The sequence below is a fragment of the Typopeltis vanoorti genome, chromosome 25 (assembly GCF_054136105.1).
Source record: "Typopeltis vanoorti isolate ZY-2024b chromosome 25, IOZ_Tvanoo_1.0, whole genome shotgun sequence".
Taxonomy (NCBI): Eukaryota; Metazoa; Arthropoda; class Arachnida; order Uropygi; family Thelyphonidae; genus Typopeltis; species Typopeltis vanoorti.
Window position 1 is genome coordinate 7958766 of NC_143573.1, and position 15820 is coordinate 7974585.

The 15820-nt window shown below is 36.0% G+C and overlaps 1 protein-coding gene across 1 annotated transcript in view; it reads right to left on the reverse strand.

Moving 5' to 3' along the window:
* LOC150092516 (cytochrome P450 3A19-like) overlaps window positions 1–15820 on the reverse strand; it is a 268491-nt gene that overhangs the window by 194244 nt on the left and 58427 nt on the right. The window lies entirely within an intron of this gene.

Below are 15820 nucleotides of genomic sequence, written 5' to 3' on the forward strand. Positions count from 1 at the left end.
GTGAATATTACCTGAATAAGGGAACCCCGGACCAGGAACATTTTTCACTTTTGTGACTTTTCTCTCTTTACGGTAATTAAGCCTAACGCGAAATAGACAGCAAAGACAGGTTATTAAAACGTGCATATGAATGGTGCAGTATTAACAGAAGATCGCGCAACCGAAAGATAAAAAGCATAGCTGACAATTGAGTTGAAATGCTAACTCTCTTCAACCGAATTCCATATGTGAAACTGCCATAACATTCATTATATATATATATTCAACACGTTCGGTTGAATTTTATTGCTGCCTTGGGAAATCGAACTCACACTCATCTAATTAATAACAATAGTTTTTAGTTAGATACTGTGTTTGTCCATGCAACATATGGTTTTGTTTCAGTCTATACAGCATAGTTTCTGTATGAGGAGACATGTGATTCATTAATTAGTCTGTTTTTATCCCAGTTTTCTCTAATTGCACTATTTGCTGAGAAATATATTACACAGACTCCTCATACCTTATTCACTGGCATAATAAAAGTACTTATTGCCTCTGTAGTATCGTGCTGTTAGGGAGGGAGGGCGTGTTGTTTACCACTGCAAGCGAGTGACTATCTCCCCACATGAATTTGTTTAAGCTTTTTTTCATGTGTGAAGTATATGCGAAACTTTTATTGTTAACAGAAAACTAGCTCGGATGACAGTGATAATATAAAACGAGTTTTGATATGTATATAAAGTCAATATCAACAGGCCCTGATTACGAACGCGTGATGAAAGGGACAGGAAGATTTGGAGCTTCCCTGGAAAGCATTCGAAGTAAATACAATTAACCCCTGCTTTGAAATGAAACATATGAATAATGAAGAAAAAAAGAATCAGCTAATGCCTTTTTATTCCCGTATACGGGAGTAGGCGAGGCCATTTAGCCCTATCTAACTTTTGGAGACTGAGTGGGCAGTTCAATCTCCACTAGTACCAATCAGAGATAGATGGCCCAAGGCTGTCACTAATTAAGCGGTACACAGTGAAGAGAGACGGCTCAAATGTGCCGCCATTTCGTGGTCCCTAACCCTAACACAATATATTTAATGTCTGAAATAATGTGGGTTCTACAGTCGATTTTCTTGAGTTTACGGGACGAAAAACCCGAGTTTATTATTGCAAATATTTATATTTTTTAAATAACATTTATTGAAATAAATATGACATTTTGCTTCTTTTCCTTGCAAAATAAGATTATATTGATCGCACATTTCAATTTTAGGAACGATTTTTTTATTTCTTTTATTTTTTTATGAACAACAAATGGTGTTAAACTGCATTACTCGGGGTTTTCGATTCTGAGTCTTTTTAATTGATATCATGGTATTTTATCAGAGATTCTACGCCTTTGTCTTTTGCTTAAAACTGCAATAGTACAATTATTTTGGAAAAATAACGAATTCAAACAAAAAGAAAGTGCACACATGTTATCCAGCAGTTGTGTGTGTGTGTGTGTGTGTGTGTGTGTGTGTGTGTGTGTGTGTGTGTGTGTGTGTGTGTGTGTGTGTGTGTGTGTGTGTGTGTGTGTGTGTGTGTGTGTGTGTGTGTGTGTGTGTGTGTGTGTGTGTGTGTGTGTGTGTGTGTGTGATAATTTTGGGAGTGGGGAGTTAGCCATTAAAGGCGAATTAATTCTGTTATGAAAATTTTGGAAATAAAATTTCATTTTGATGCATGAACCTACACATGTTGCAAATGATAAACAGTAGGGAAAATATCGCTACTTCAAAACTGCCGCATAATATCGAAATTAGCCGAAAATATGTAGATGACAGTTGACTTCATAACTACCGTTTATTTTGATTTGTTGTAAGTGATTACGGGGGAAACCAAGAAAGTTGAAATGCAAAAACCTACAGATTACGTTATAAAAATTATGCATTGCATGATATGATTCAAGATTTACATATGATAACTAATCTTACGAACTAAGATTATGAATAAAATAGGAAACTTAATTTGGAACAGATGGAGGCCGTATTCATTTTTAGATTCGGATTTTCATGAATTTATAAAATAATTGTTTGACAAAAATAATTATCTTCAATCAAGTTCTTGGAGAATTTTGAAATGTATTGGCGATTAAAATAATTAGCAAAAAAAAAATGATAGTGACATTGATCTTCCAAAGTGACACAATATGAAGTGAAGAAAGTATGAAAGGATTTCTTATTTTACGCTGGCATTAAAAACTATAATTATACGATAAAAACAAGCAGCAAAATGAATATAACTCATAAATATTTAGTCTGATATAACTTAGATTCCAGTTACCAAGCAAACGGCAAGCAACTGCGTTTCTTGCTGTAGGCCACAGAACGTAGCTACTACGTACGCCAGGTAATCTAGTTAAGTGTTCTTTAAGCGTTCTTTTCAGCGTGAAGGATTATCGGACCTTCTAATGGACATGGCGGTCAAACTACACTTCCTATCCATGTTCTTTCAGCAGGTGGACAGAATATTATCCAGGTTTGCTGGACGTGTATATATGTCCAGCATAGAAATGGTACGCTTACATACATGAATTTCATGGAATACAGAGTTCCTGTTAGTTTTATATTCTAAGGAAAGAACAATGCATTTCAAATGGAAGCTGGAAACCTCACAAATTTTCAGCGGCCTCTAGTTTTTATATGGATGTGGCGTTTGCATACCACCGCGCTTGGCCGCACGAAGGAAGACTTGGTTTCGAGTCTAGTCGGCGACTAGAGGAAATTTTTCTAAGCCTTTTTTCGACCGGTTCCCGAGTTAGTCGATCTCTGGCACGGGCAAGCAGGTTTTTCCTCCTGTAAACTCAAGAAAATCGACCGTAGAACCCACATTATTTCAGACATTAAATATATTGTGTTAAGGTCAGGGACCACGAGATAGCGGCACATTTGAGCCGTCTCTCTCTTCACTGCATACCGCTTAATTAGTGATAGCCTTGTGCCATCTGTCTCTGATTGGGTACCAGTGGAGATTGAACTGCCCACTCAGTCTCCAAAAGTTAGATAGGGCTAAATGGCCTAGCCTACTCCCGCATACGGGAATAAAAAGGCGTTAGCTGATTTTTTTTTTAAATAAGTATTTTATTTTGCAACTATAACTACGCTGTTTTTTTTTATTGTTCTTTGTGAGGAGTAAGGTTTTAAAATGAGGCCCCCCCTAGAGAGTGAGGGCCCCCATCTTGCGCCTAATGGTAAATGCGGCCCTGCCTAAATGGATAGAAAATATGACCTGGAGAAAGAATGAATCATGGCAGGGATTGCATAAAGGGTACAGTGGTCTCAGCAGGTTGGCAGGACCTGCCCCTTCCATGTGTATAGATATTTTTTCAATATATAAAACATCGCTTGTATTGTACAAATAATTAAAAAATAATTAAATGACCTTAAAATACCAATTTTACAAACATTTGTAGATATTCAATAACAAATATTGAATTCCAGCAGTCAAACGTGGAGCAAGGGCTTCAAAGAGTCTACAGGAGTAAAATCTTAGTACAGAATATTAAAATAACAATTGATACTGATATAACGAACATTGTGCCTGGAGTTGTAAGAGCCGAGATCTGTTTCTCTTGGTATGAACTCGAATTGTTGGTTGACGTTCCAAGAAAGATTCCTACGTTTGGCACTTTTGCGGAAGACTATCACTTTCAACCACGTGGTGTTGAGACATGAGTTGTTTCAACACAAAAAAGCGCCACATTATATTGCAAGTGGTATAGTGACATAGTTTGGGAGTGAAATGAATGACCTACACTGATTCCCGATTTAAACTTACAGATTCGTTGTACGAAACGGAACGTCGGATATGAGTTCGAAGAATGCAACCAATAACTGTACGTGGACTGATCTTGTGGTCATTGACGGAAGAACTCTTTATCACAAACTGGCGGGTAATATGCCTAGAAGAACCGACAGCGTGATTAGTTCCAGAGAAAGCCTACAGTGATAAAAGTGTGTATGTAGGTTTTTCTGGAATAGTGTTTTTCCATTCTCATTTCAAAAGAGTGGACATGTAAAATAAATAAATACGATATACGTTGACAGGTGGTTAAAGAACAAGAAACCATTCTTGAAAGCTGTTTATGGATCTGTTAGTGCTAGATGTTAGTTAGATTTTTGCTTTCATTCACAGGAGAAAGAATAATTGCCTAAAGACTATTGGATAATACCAGCAATTATCATCATTGAAAATTTAATGTGTGCGAAGTGTATCCATAGCGACTTTTGAAAACCAGCACAAGAATTCTCTACATAGGAGTTGTGTACATTCTTCAGAGGGAAGCAAGCGTCTTTCGCTGTAGAGCTAAACAGTTTGAAAATGTTTCAGTTTAAAAAAAATATAAAAAAATAAAAATGACTTTCCAAGAAGGATTCCTACATTTGGCACTTTTGTGGAAGACCACCACTTTCAATCACGTGGTGTTAAGACGTGAGTTGCTTTCAACACAAGAAAGAGCCACATTATACTGCAGGTGCTATAGCGACCAGGGACGAATTCTCCATGGTTGCTGCGCAAACTTATTAATTGAGAAAGAAGTAATATTCATTTGTTAATAAATGCATTCATTTATAAGCATTCCATTTAGGCTTTTATTTTTGTAGACAGAAGACGTCTTAAATAGCTTGTGCGGCAATAATTGAGCTTTGCGTTGCGTATCGGAGGCCGATGCTTGCTCGTCTATTCAAAGCTACCTTTGCTTGCTCGGTTGTAGGAGCTTTCAGCTCCTCGCAGCAGCACTGTGATTTAATGCGCGCGCAGCCATTTCACGTCGTCTCACTGTGTTGCTTAAACGCAGGCCATACGCAGTCAACGTAGCTCTAGCCACTGAGCTTCAGACAGCCTTTACAAGTGTGCATGTTGCTTGTGAAAATTAAGTTACAACCAACTTTTTATGACGATGTTATTGACCAGTTCATAAAGAATAACCGTAGGGTAGGATTTGTATTCAAGTAGCTAAATTGAAAAAGATAGGATATCATTTGGAAAATAAGTGTTGTATTTGTATGAATTTCTGTGTGATGGTGCTTTAATATATAATAGAAAAGATAGAGGTTTAAATGAATTTGACATTTTTAAATGTACATAAATTTCTAAATATATAGTTTCAAATGGTCAGTAATTCATTATTCCGCTAATCAGAATTCAATCACACCTACCCTGAATGATAACAAGAGCAAGAATGAATTTCAAGACCAGCATTCACCCCTGATAGCGACACAGTTTGGGGATGAAATGAATGACCTACACTGATTCCTGATTTAAACTCTTTCTTTGCACGAAACGGAATGTTGGATATGGATTCGAATAATGCAACCAATAACGATACATGGACTAATCCTGTGGTCATTGAAGGAAGAACTCCTTTTCACAAACTGGTGGGTAATATGCCCAGAAGAGCCGACAGCTGTATGTAGGTTTTTCTGGAACAGTATTTTCTCATACTCATTTCAAAAGAATGGAGATGTAAAAGAAATAAATACGAAATACGTTGATAGGTGGTGAAAGAACAAGAAACCATTCTTGAAAGCTGTTTAAGGATCTGTTAGTGCTAGATGTTAGTGTTAGATTTTTGCTTTCATTCACAGGAGAAAGAATAATTGCCCGAAGATTATTGGATAACACCAACAATTACCACTATTAAATTTAATAACAGTGCGAAGTGCATCCATAGCGAATTTTGAAAACCAGCACAAGAGTTCTGTACATGGGAGTTGTGTGCATTTTTCAGAGGGAAGCAAGCGTCTTTCACTGTAGAACTTAACAATCTGAAAATGTTTCAATTTTAACACCAAAAAAAATAATAAAAAAAATAAAAAATAAAAATAAAAATAAATAATAATAATAATAAAATAAATAAAAATTAAATAATTAAAAATCGCACAAAGTCAAAAAATATTCAAAGGTACACTTAACAGGACACATGCATGCAATTATGACACATTATACAGTATTCAAAGCGACGTTTTTTTTTTTTTCAGATAGTTTCACAGATATTTCTCATGGGAATCTAAGGGAAACATTTACATTCCCTCTTTGTAACTCCTACCGCCGTATAAAACATCACTCAATAGCGGTAGATGTCGCACGTTATATATAATATTTAGCGCTATCAGAAAGGGCACATAGCATACTACAAAACCTACTATATGGAGTTCGACGAAGTCTAAGGTGTTTCGGATATAAACAGAAAGAACTCGGTGGTGTAATTAGTCCACACACCATAAGTACACTACTGAGCTGTACGTTGAATTTCTACATACTGAGTAATGTAATAATTGTAGAAATACTGAGGGGAGAGATAATACATCAGTAACATAGCGTGAATGAAATGATAGATATCAATATATAGTGATCGAAATTCTTCACGAATCTATTACATTTTATTAAATAAATAAACCAGTTCTTTAACGCATTTTATTCCTAAAGATAGTGAGTGAAACCATTGGCGCACCCAGGGAGGGGACCAGTGGGACTTGGCTCACCCCAAAAGAAAAAGGAAAAAATACTAGAAAATTTTCAAAAAATCTTTTCCTAATTAAAATTCTTAATTTTTTTATTCATGTTGTGTCGTGTCTTCTATTTCTGTACTACTTATGATTTAGCGGTCACATAAGGTGGGAATACCCTCTGGCTCTCGGGAATCACGGCCGTTGTAAACTCAAGGCGAACGAAGTAGTTCTCGGGCGATACTTTGCCCGAGCGGGCCAGAGATCACGGGTATCATGTATTGGCGATCATTGCAGATGCTCAGTCATAGGTCGTATGCAATGCGTTGTGTGTATTCTCAAATCGTCTACTCAACTCGTCCCCCCCCCAGATTAAATCTTGAGTACTCGGCCCCTCCAAGATTAAATCCTGAGTGCGCCACTGAGTGAAACTAATTTCCTAAAGATCGGCGGCCAGCCAGTTTCCACCTTAAGCATCACATAATGATAACTGAGCTCAAGACTATTGACAAATTTTTTATTTTATTTTATTATTTTGACACCTCCAGGGAGTCCAAAGACTCATCGAGGGAGAGTGTGCCGACAGCATCGAACGATTGGTCCCCTTCCAACTACTAACCGCGCTCAAACTTACTTAACTGAGCCATTAGTAGCAGAGGCTCTACCAATCGACCAACCTTTGCCGGCAAAGGTTGGTCGATTGGTAGAGAATAGGCAGAGAGAGAGAGGCAAAAAAAGGCAGAGAGAGGCAAATTAATAGGCAGAGAGAGAAAGAGAGAGAGAGAGAGAGATGAGCACGATAGCGAGTACAACCAGAACTGCCATCTTCAAGTCCTATAACTGTCTTAAATGGGTTTTTATCATCAACTGGAGTTGGAGGTTAAGAAACCGAATTTCCAGGAAAGAATTCTTACTGCCTAACTGCCTAAGCCAAGGATTGACAAACTGGGTGACCGAATCGAACCTATAACATGTTTTTTTTTTTTTTTTTTGTGCGGTTGTCTAGTACTGGGGAGGAACGTTCTATTTTAACAAGACCTACATTTTCATAATGGATATGAAAAATAGTAGAACCCATTGTATTAATATTATGAAATTGTAAATAAGAAATCCAAATACTGTACTGTGTTTTTATCCCCCAAAGTAGGCAGAACTTGACCAGCGGATACCTTTTGTGATGCGCCTGAAGATAGTGCGATCTCTAGCTTGCGTACCGAGACCACATAGTGGGATATATTCCTCAAATATTAGAACATATTCCATATGTTCTAATTCTAAAATAATATTATTATTGTGAGATGTGAGATTAAGATTCATAGTTAAAACTCGAGTTTTCTACTTGTCTGCACTGTAGATCGAAAAGTTTTGTATGGGAGTAGACTCGCAAACTCTATACTTGAGCAAAATTTGAGGCTAGGTTTCATAATAGCGTTTTATAGTCCTTGTTAACTATTTTGAAAACAGGAGTTTTCGGAAAATTATACATAATTGACTAATTTTTTGTTTGCCTCTTTCACAAAAAAACTTTTCGATTGAACTGGAATGCTTTCACGGTCCGCTATGAATCTGTACCTGCCCCATCCTTTCACATACTTACACTAGGTTCTTTTCACTGTATGATACATACGCCATTGTAACAGAATATAATTTGTTTTCCTAAAGTTATTAGTGGCGCTGCAGTACTATTCGCATTTTAGAATACATTACTTGAGTAGAATAGCATGGAGATGCACACATTTATGTGGGTTATAGTATTTACTGTTGCACTACTAGGTTGTCTCTTTGTAGCAGTTGTATGGTGTTGCGGCTATTGCCAACGAAGAAGGATGCGCAGACAAGATTTTGTTCGTACTGCTTGATTAAGAAACTCGTAGTATAACCTCTGACTTCAACTTTTATAGTATGCTATTTTCTGGTAAGATTACAAATATGAACTACAAATGAATGGATTAGAGTATTCATGCAGGGCTGTTTCTATGGGCGAGTAATTGAGGCATGTTTCTTTTATATTAAATTAAAAGTCGAGCTAGTGGTTAAATATGCTGATATGAAATACAAATTTTGTGAGGTTAGTTTGTGTTCTTTAAATATCCACTGTTGCGTTGCTAGTGGAATGTTTAATTGAAATAAAGTGTAATGGAACTTTTATTCTGGTAGTTTTGGACTAGCATATATGATATGCTCTTGACATTTTGCTTTGTTTACCTTCGTCCCGTGATTTTATTAGGTTGTTTATACAACAAGCGTTTGTTGTTTGCAAGTCTTATTGAAATGGCGCGGTCTTAAAATTTTATTTTTAAAATGAGTCGACCTGCTAAAAATAAATAAATAAATAAATAATAATAATAATAATAAATAAAATAATTTTTTTTTTTTTTTTTAAAAGGAGCTACTTTACAGAAATTAAAATCCGATAATTTTCCTCTGCAATCCGTTTAATTCTGTGGTTGTGCTGATTAGGTTAACATTGTTAAGTTAAAGTTAACTAACTTAAGGTTAACTTTCGTAAAGTTGTTTAAAATTTAAAAAGCAGTTGACATAATACATGCCATAAATGTTGATGTTGTTTGTTATTATGTACATGTTTCATATCTTTTTAATTGCATGACATTACAAAAATTAGTTTACGAATAAAATGTAATTTATTAGTCTAGTTACTTGATAGATCATGTTTCCGTTCTTCAATGGGTTATCAATTCCTGCTGATATACACGTTATGTACCGGATATATACGAATTAAAACCTTAAATTCAAATAGTTCGAACCCCACGGTCGGAAACTCTTCACTAAATAACGTTTCATTATTATTATCATTATTATTATTATTATTATTATTATTATTATTATTATTATTATTATTATTATTATTATTACGGTCTCTCCATGGAGTCAAAAGACTCATCACGGAAGACCCTAGATTGACATATAACCATTATTCACACGCTACCTACCATACTTCTCCTTAAATTCATTCACAGACGAAGCATTCACAACCACCTCTGGCAACGCATTCCAGCCATTCACAACCTTCCAATCAAAAAATCTAGTCCTAACACCCTTGTTAACCACACTCTTACACAATCTCCAGGGATGGCCCTTCATTCTCTCCCTTCTTGCACTAGTCTTAAAAAAGTCATCAGTATAGATTTTCAATCCTATAAAACTCTTTAAGGCATTTATATGCCTTCATCATATCTCCTATCCTACGTCTATCAGCTAGTTTTTGGAGCCCACACACCTGCAGACCCTTGGACCACTGCATGCCCACAGACCTTTGGTACTCGCCTCTGTATCCTCTCCACCATTTCTTCATCACCAAGAAATCCAGGTGACCAGATTTGTGCGCAATAGTCCAAATGGTCTTATTCATGCCTTATAAGGTGGGACAATCACTTCCTTATCCCTGCTTGTCAGTGTGTTCTTCAACAACCATGTAATTTGATGTGATGTTTTGGTAACCTTTGCAATATGCCCTTTAAACTTAAGTTCTTTGTCCACAATAACTCCCAAGTCCCTAGTCTCATCAACAGTTCAGTTTCCTTAATATAGTAAACAACATGTGATCTCATCCTCCCGAAGTGCATCACCTTACACTTAGTACGTTAAACTGACAACTTACCTTAGCCCATACCGTCAGCCTATTTAAGTCATCCTGCAAGATATCTACATCGTCTGAATTGACTATCGCTCTTCCTAATTTTGCATCATCAGCAAACAAGTGGATATTTCCTTTCAAATTATTTCCAATATCATTAATGTACAAATTAAACAACAGAGGACTAAGCACTGAGCTCTGAGGTACACCACTAGTCACTTGCCTACTCCTGGAGTCAGCTCCTCCGTAAAACACTCTTTGATATCTATCCACCAGCCACCCCCTAACCATTTAACCTTTTTTATTATGCCCTTTATTCTGTTATAGGGAGTAGGCGAGCTCACTGGATTCATTTATCTAAAAATGTATGTTGTAATAATAATAATGAAACGGTTCATATGTTTGCAATTTTGCAATTTATTATAACGCAAATGTTAAATACCTTTTTTTTTTTTTATATAATTATTCGTATGTGAATGAAATATAATTTCTTCCAAATTGCCTTGACTGAGAGCGGGTATGTCGGTGTTACTAATATTTTGAAAGGGGTAATGAAAGTTTGGTAAATACTGTATTAGTATATATTGATATTTCTCAAATATAAATAAATAAAAAAGAGAAAATCTCTGTTGAATTACTTATAAAATAAAATGTATCATATTATTTAAAATAAAGAGCCAATAGGCTTCATTTCGGCGATGTAAAACATTATCTAATTAAAGGGATATGAGATCCCACAATTCGAATGTGGGATCTCATATCGCCTTAATTAAATAATGTTTTACATCGCCGAAATGAAGCCTATTGACTCTTTATTTTAAATAATAATTTATGAGTGCACCTTTTTAACAACTTGTGTAGCAGAGTATATAAGTTGTTTTCGCTATACCCTTAGTATTATACTTTGGTCTAGCTACTCACTGATGAGATCTCAATAAAGATCGAAACCGGTCTGGGTAGTGACCTCCCACCATAATGTATAACATCATACCTCCCCTAGGAGATGGGTTTTACATTATGGAAAATACTAAGAATAGCGATCAGAACTTTTTCACCTTTGCAACGAGTTGCCCTAGTTTGTACCACGTACTTGAACTACGTGCTTTAGCTCACGCTAGTAGTCGCCGATACGTTTATAGTTATTATATTCGGCATGCAACTCTTCGATTCCGATCCTTGAGTTTCTTATTCGGTTTTAAAACAATGTGGTATCTCATATCCCCTTAATTAAATAAAATGTATCTTCCTCAAACTCGTGTTCATACCTTAAGTGTGGACGATGTACTATTTGCAAGAGATTTTTCCTCTGCGCCACTTGTTTCATGTGAGTCTTTAAGGTCTAGGTTAGTTAATTGAAGTTGGCTTAATATCAATTATCTTCTCAGAATGATCGGATATTGTTATTGCTTGAACTTTAAGGTCCGACAATTTTACCCAAAAGCACGGGAAATATATATAGTTTTGTTCCACATGATATTAACACTACTGTTTCTCCACTGTACGATATATCAAATACGGAAACCATATATATAAAACGTAAACTGCAATGGTATGTGTTGTTGCAAAAATAATGTGGAATCCAGCCCTTTTATCCAGTGCTACGTACAAGTGGCACTGGATAATGATACCGTAATATATACGTCAAGTACGCAGGCCAAAATGATTCAAGTTGTGAATTAGTGGTAATAAAGCGTGGTTTCGACTTGACTTCTTCCGAGGTTTTCATAAGTGCCATATTAGTCAATTAGTTGGTGTGACCGCTCTTTAGTTAGAACATCCGAGATAAACTATGGATTTTCATCAGGAATCCAATAAATTCTCATTTATTGGATTAACACTATTATTTATTGGATTCCATCTTCTGATGGAATCCAATAAATAATAACTTTATGGATAGGAATAGAAGCGTGCTGAAAATGGATTGTGCGTTCCTCCGGTTATGCATCAGTGAATTCTGTAAACCAGGTATACTGGCCACCCGAAGAAATGCAGTTTTCCCCCAAACATTAATTCCACAACCTTGGTTTCCATGGAAAGACTACTATGTACAAGTGAAGCATCAATTTTTTTTTCTTTTACTTCAAACACACACAAAGTTGAAAAGTTGTTGTAACATGGGGAGACGAATTACAGTACGATCTTAAAATCCGATATATGTATTGCAACTGTCACCAGGACTGTAATTACTAGTGTTTAATATTTTTGTGTGAGTGCGTTTATAAGAATAACCATTTTTTTTTTGAACCATCAGCCCTTTTCGCGTAGTGGCTGAAAAACATAAAAGTGAACGTTGACTTTCTTGGACACTTTGGTCATGGGCTGTGATTCATACGGAGGTGGCAGGGATTTTCATCCCGCATCCCGGGCAAACCGGCGAGAAGACAATGCGCAGTGTACAGACATAATATACTGGCCTCATAGCCCTTGTTGCTTCGGTCGTAAATCCAAACAACAGCAAAATAACAACGACCTGTGTTCCGTGTTATCAATGTTAATAGGCATGTCATCCTTCAAGGACTGACAGTTGATGTACGAGTAGTTCGACGAAACGAGAGGATGGTGGTTATGCCTACCTGCTTTTTATTTATTTATTTATTTATTTTTTGTACTTACTTAATCTTCTTCACTTCACCTCGGAGCATAGGTCTTTCACTACCATTTTCCACTGGATTCTGTTTTTTGTTTCTGTTTTTATTAACATTTGCTATTTCTTTCAGTATTGTTATTTTCCAAGTTTCTCTTCGCCTTCCTCGTCTTCTTTTATCCTGTGGGTTTCAATGTAGAGCTTGTTTTACTGTTATTTTATCTTCTTTCCTCAACACATGCCCCAACCACCTCCATTTCCTTTCGCGTATCTCTTGCAAAATGCGTTTCTGGTTTGTTCTCTACCATAGTTCTTTGTTTGATATTTGTTTTGGTCAATATATCCCGCATCATTCTTAAATTGTTTAAGAAGACCTGAACATTGTTAACTATCTTTTTGTTTAGTATCCACGTTTCTGATCCATACATAAATATTGCCTTTACATTCCAGTTAAATGTTCTCATTTTAGTTTTTGTTTCCAAATATTTCTAAGTTGGTTAAAAGTTGAATAAGCAGCTGTTCTTCAGCAGTTCCTCCTTTTATTGATGCTATTGAACCAAAGTATATAAACTGTTCTACTTCTTTAAGCGGTGCTCCTTCTATTGTTATTTGTTTATTTTGCTTTGCATTTATTTTCATTATCTTTTTTTATTTATTTATCCTCAGACCAACTTTTTTTGGCTGTTTCTACAAGTGTAATTTTTTGTTCTATATGTCGGTGCTTCTGTGAAAGTAAGTCGGTATCATTCTCAAAATCAAGATAGTGTAGTTGGTTTTGAAGTAACCATTATAATCCTGTATTTACATAGGATACTTTTCTCATCACCCAGTCTATGATAATTAAGAACATAGTAGGGATGGTTCTGAGAGGATATTTCCATATATTACTTTAATTTCGAAATCTTCATACATTTTTAAATTATTCTTATTATTTTTTTTTTTTGGGAGTCCATAATGTCTAAGTAGTTTCCATACTGAAGATCTGTTTATTCTGTCGAAAGCTTGTTCAAAATGGATAAAGTTTAAACATAAGCTTGCCTGCCATTCCATTGATTGTTCAATGATAATTCGTAAAGTAGCAATGATCGGCGCATGATCTATTGGCTCTAAATCTTGCCTGTTCTAGTCTTAGTTGTTTTTCTTTCTCTTTTGATTCTTTCTAATATTATCCTTGCTAGTATTTTACTTATAATACTCAGCAATGTTAAGACTCTCCAATTTTTGCATTCTGGTTGATTCCCTTTTATTTTTGGGTAATTTAACCTGGAATCCAGTATTCCATTCCTTAGGCCACTCTTCTTTCTGCCATATCTCATTTAGTAAGGATATAATATTTCTACTGTAAGTTTTGGATTTGCTTTTAGTATACCGCCTGGTATGTTATCTGCTCCCGATGCTTTACCTGTTTTGATTTGAGTTATTGCTTTTGTAATTTCTATTTTGGTTATTTCATTCAAATTTATATCCAACGATATATTTTGTTCGTTTAATTCTAGGCTATGGTCGCCATCAGTTGTTTCTTGAAATTTCTCGGAGTGCGTTTTCATGTGAGTGCGTTTTTGATCTGCCTGTGAGCAAGCTCGGCGCCCATATTGCGCAAAGCTTTTTCATTTGCTCCTACACGTTCTTTTGAAATCCTATAGTCTCAGCAATTTCACGCACTTTAACTCGCCGGTCATCCAGTATCATATGGTGCACTTGATCAATGATTTCTGGTGTTGTTGTAACACTTTTTCGACGTCCTTCACGTGGATCATCTTCAAGGCTGGTTCGTCCACGTTTAAACTCGGCAGCCCATTTCTTAATTGTCGAAAACGAAGGAGAAGAGTGCCCATAAACTTTTATGAATTTCGAGTGAATTTCTTTTGTCGTTAAACCTTATTTTACAAAGAATTTTATAACCGCACGATACTCAACTTTATCCATTTTAAAGGATACAGACGACACTTTTGCTTCAAACAGCTGTATAAAACAAACAACTACTTGATAAAATTTCTTGCAATTTCACGTACCAACTTAGAAAAAAAATCTTGCCAATTGTGTTGCCATCTGTGGTCGAGGCCGAGAACATTCAGACCACCCTCGTATTTCTCCTTCCGAATACTTTCCCATAACATTTTCTTTTTTAGTATTATCGTTTCCGACCTTAGAATTAAAGTCTCCAATTATAAGTTACATGTCTTTTTTATTTGTTGTTTCTGTACTTCCCTGTAGCATGTTATAGAAATTATCCTCTTCTTCCTGGATCACGTCCTTTGTTGGTGCATATATAGCAGTTATTGTGATGTTCTGCTTTCCAGCTTTAAATTCAGCATTTAATATTCTTTCCGATATTGGGTTCCACTCCATTTATAAAACAGATTTATAAAAGACCTGTAACGTGGAAGGGACGATCTTATTCCTTATCAAGTAAGCCACTATCCCGTAGTGTTCGTTGTTACTACCTTTTCAGTAACAGGTACGTCATAACCCCGAAGCCTCTCGACTTCCTCATCCAAGAACACTTCGCATTTGTTTTATATATAGGTAATGGTGAAAAAGGTGAATACATCCGGCACCCTTTGTTCTAGAGCCTTGCTGAATTAACCGTTTGGCCGGACCAGTGAAGGCCACGTAATAGCAATTCACGAGTGCACTTATGACCAGTTAATTATAATTCTCCCTTGTTTATCAACAGAGTACAGTATAAATGAAAATAGGTTTTCTGTTGCTATTCTTTTGCGAAAGATGTTACAATAGTACTGTTCTCAAAAGTGTCAAAATTCAGAATGTTACTGAGATTGTTGGGGCTAATCACAGATATCTGGAAGTTGAGAGGTGCTGATTACTGTCTGTTTCATTACTTACTGATTTATCATGGATCTCTGATGTTTCGGAAGGGGAACATTTTGAAGTGGAGTTGTTTATTCTGCTTTCCTCTCTCCTAGTGTAAGTTTTTCTTACATCAGATAAAAACTCAGAATGAGAAAAATTTTGCAATCATCCGGTAAGCTTCCAGATGTGCAGTGTGCTTGGGCTTCAAAAAACTTTTCAAACCATTCTACCATAATGTTGGTGGTAATCCGTCCATTTTTATTTGCACAGTGGATTACGAATAAATTGTAATAACTTTCAAAGCCCTGGAACATTTATTTTTTCGTATCACCAGCTGCTTACATCTGTACATGTATGTGTG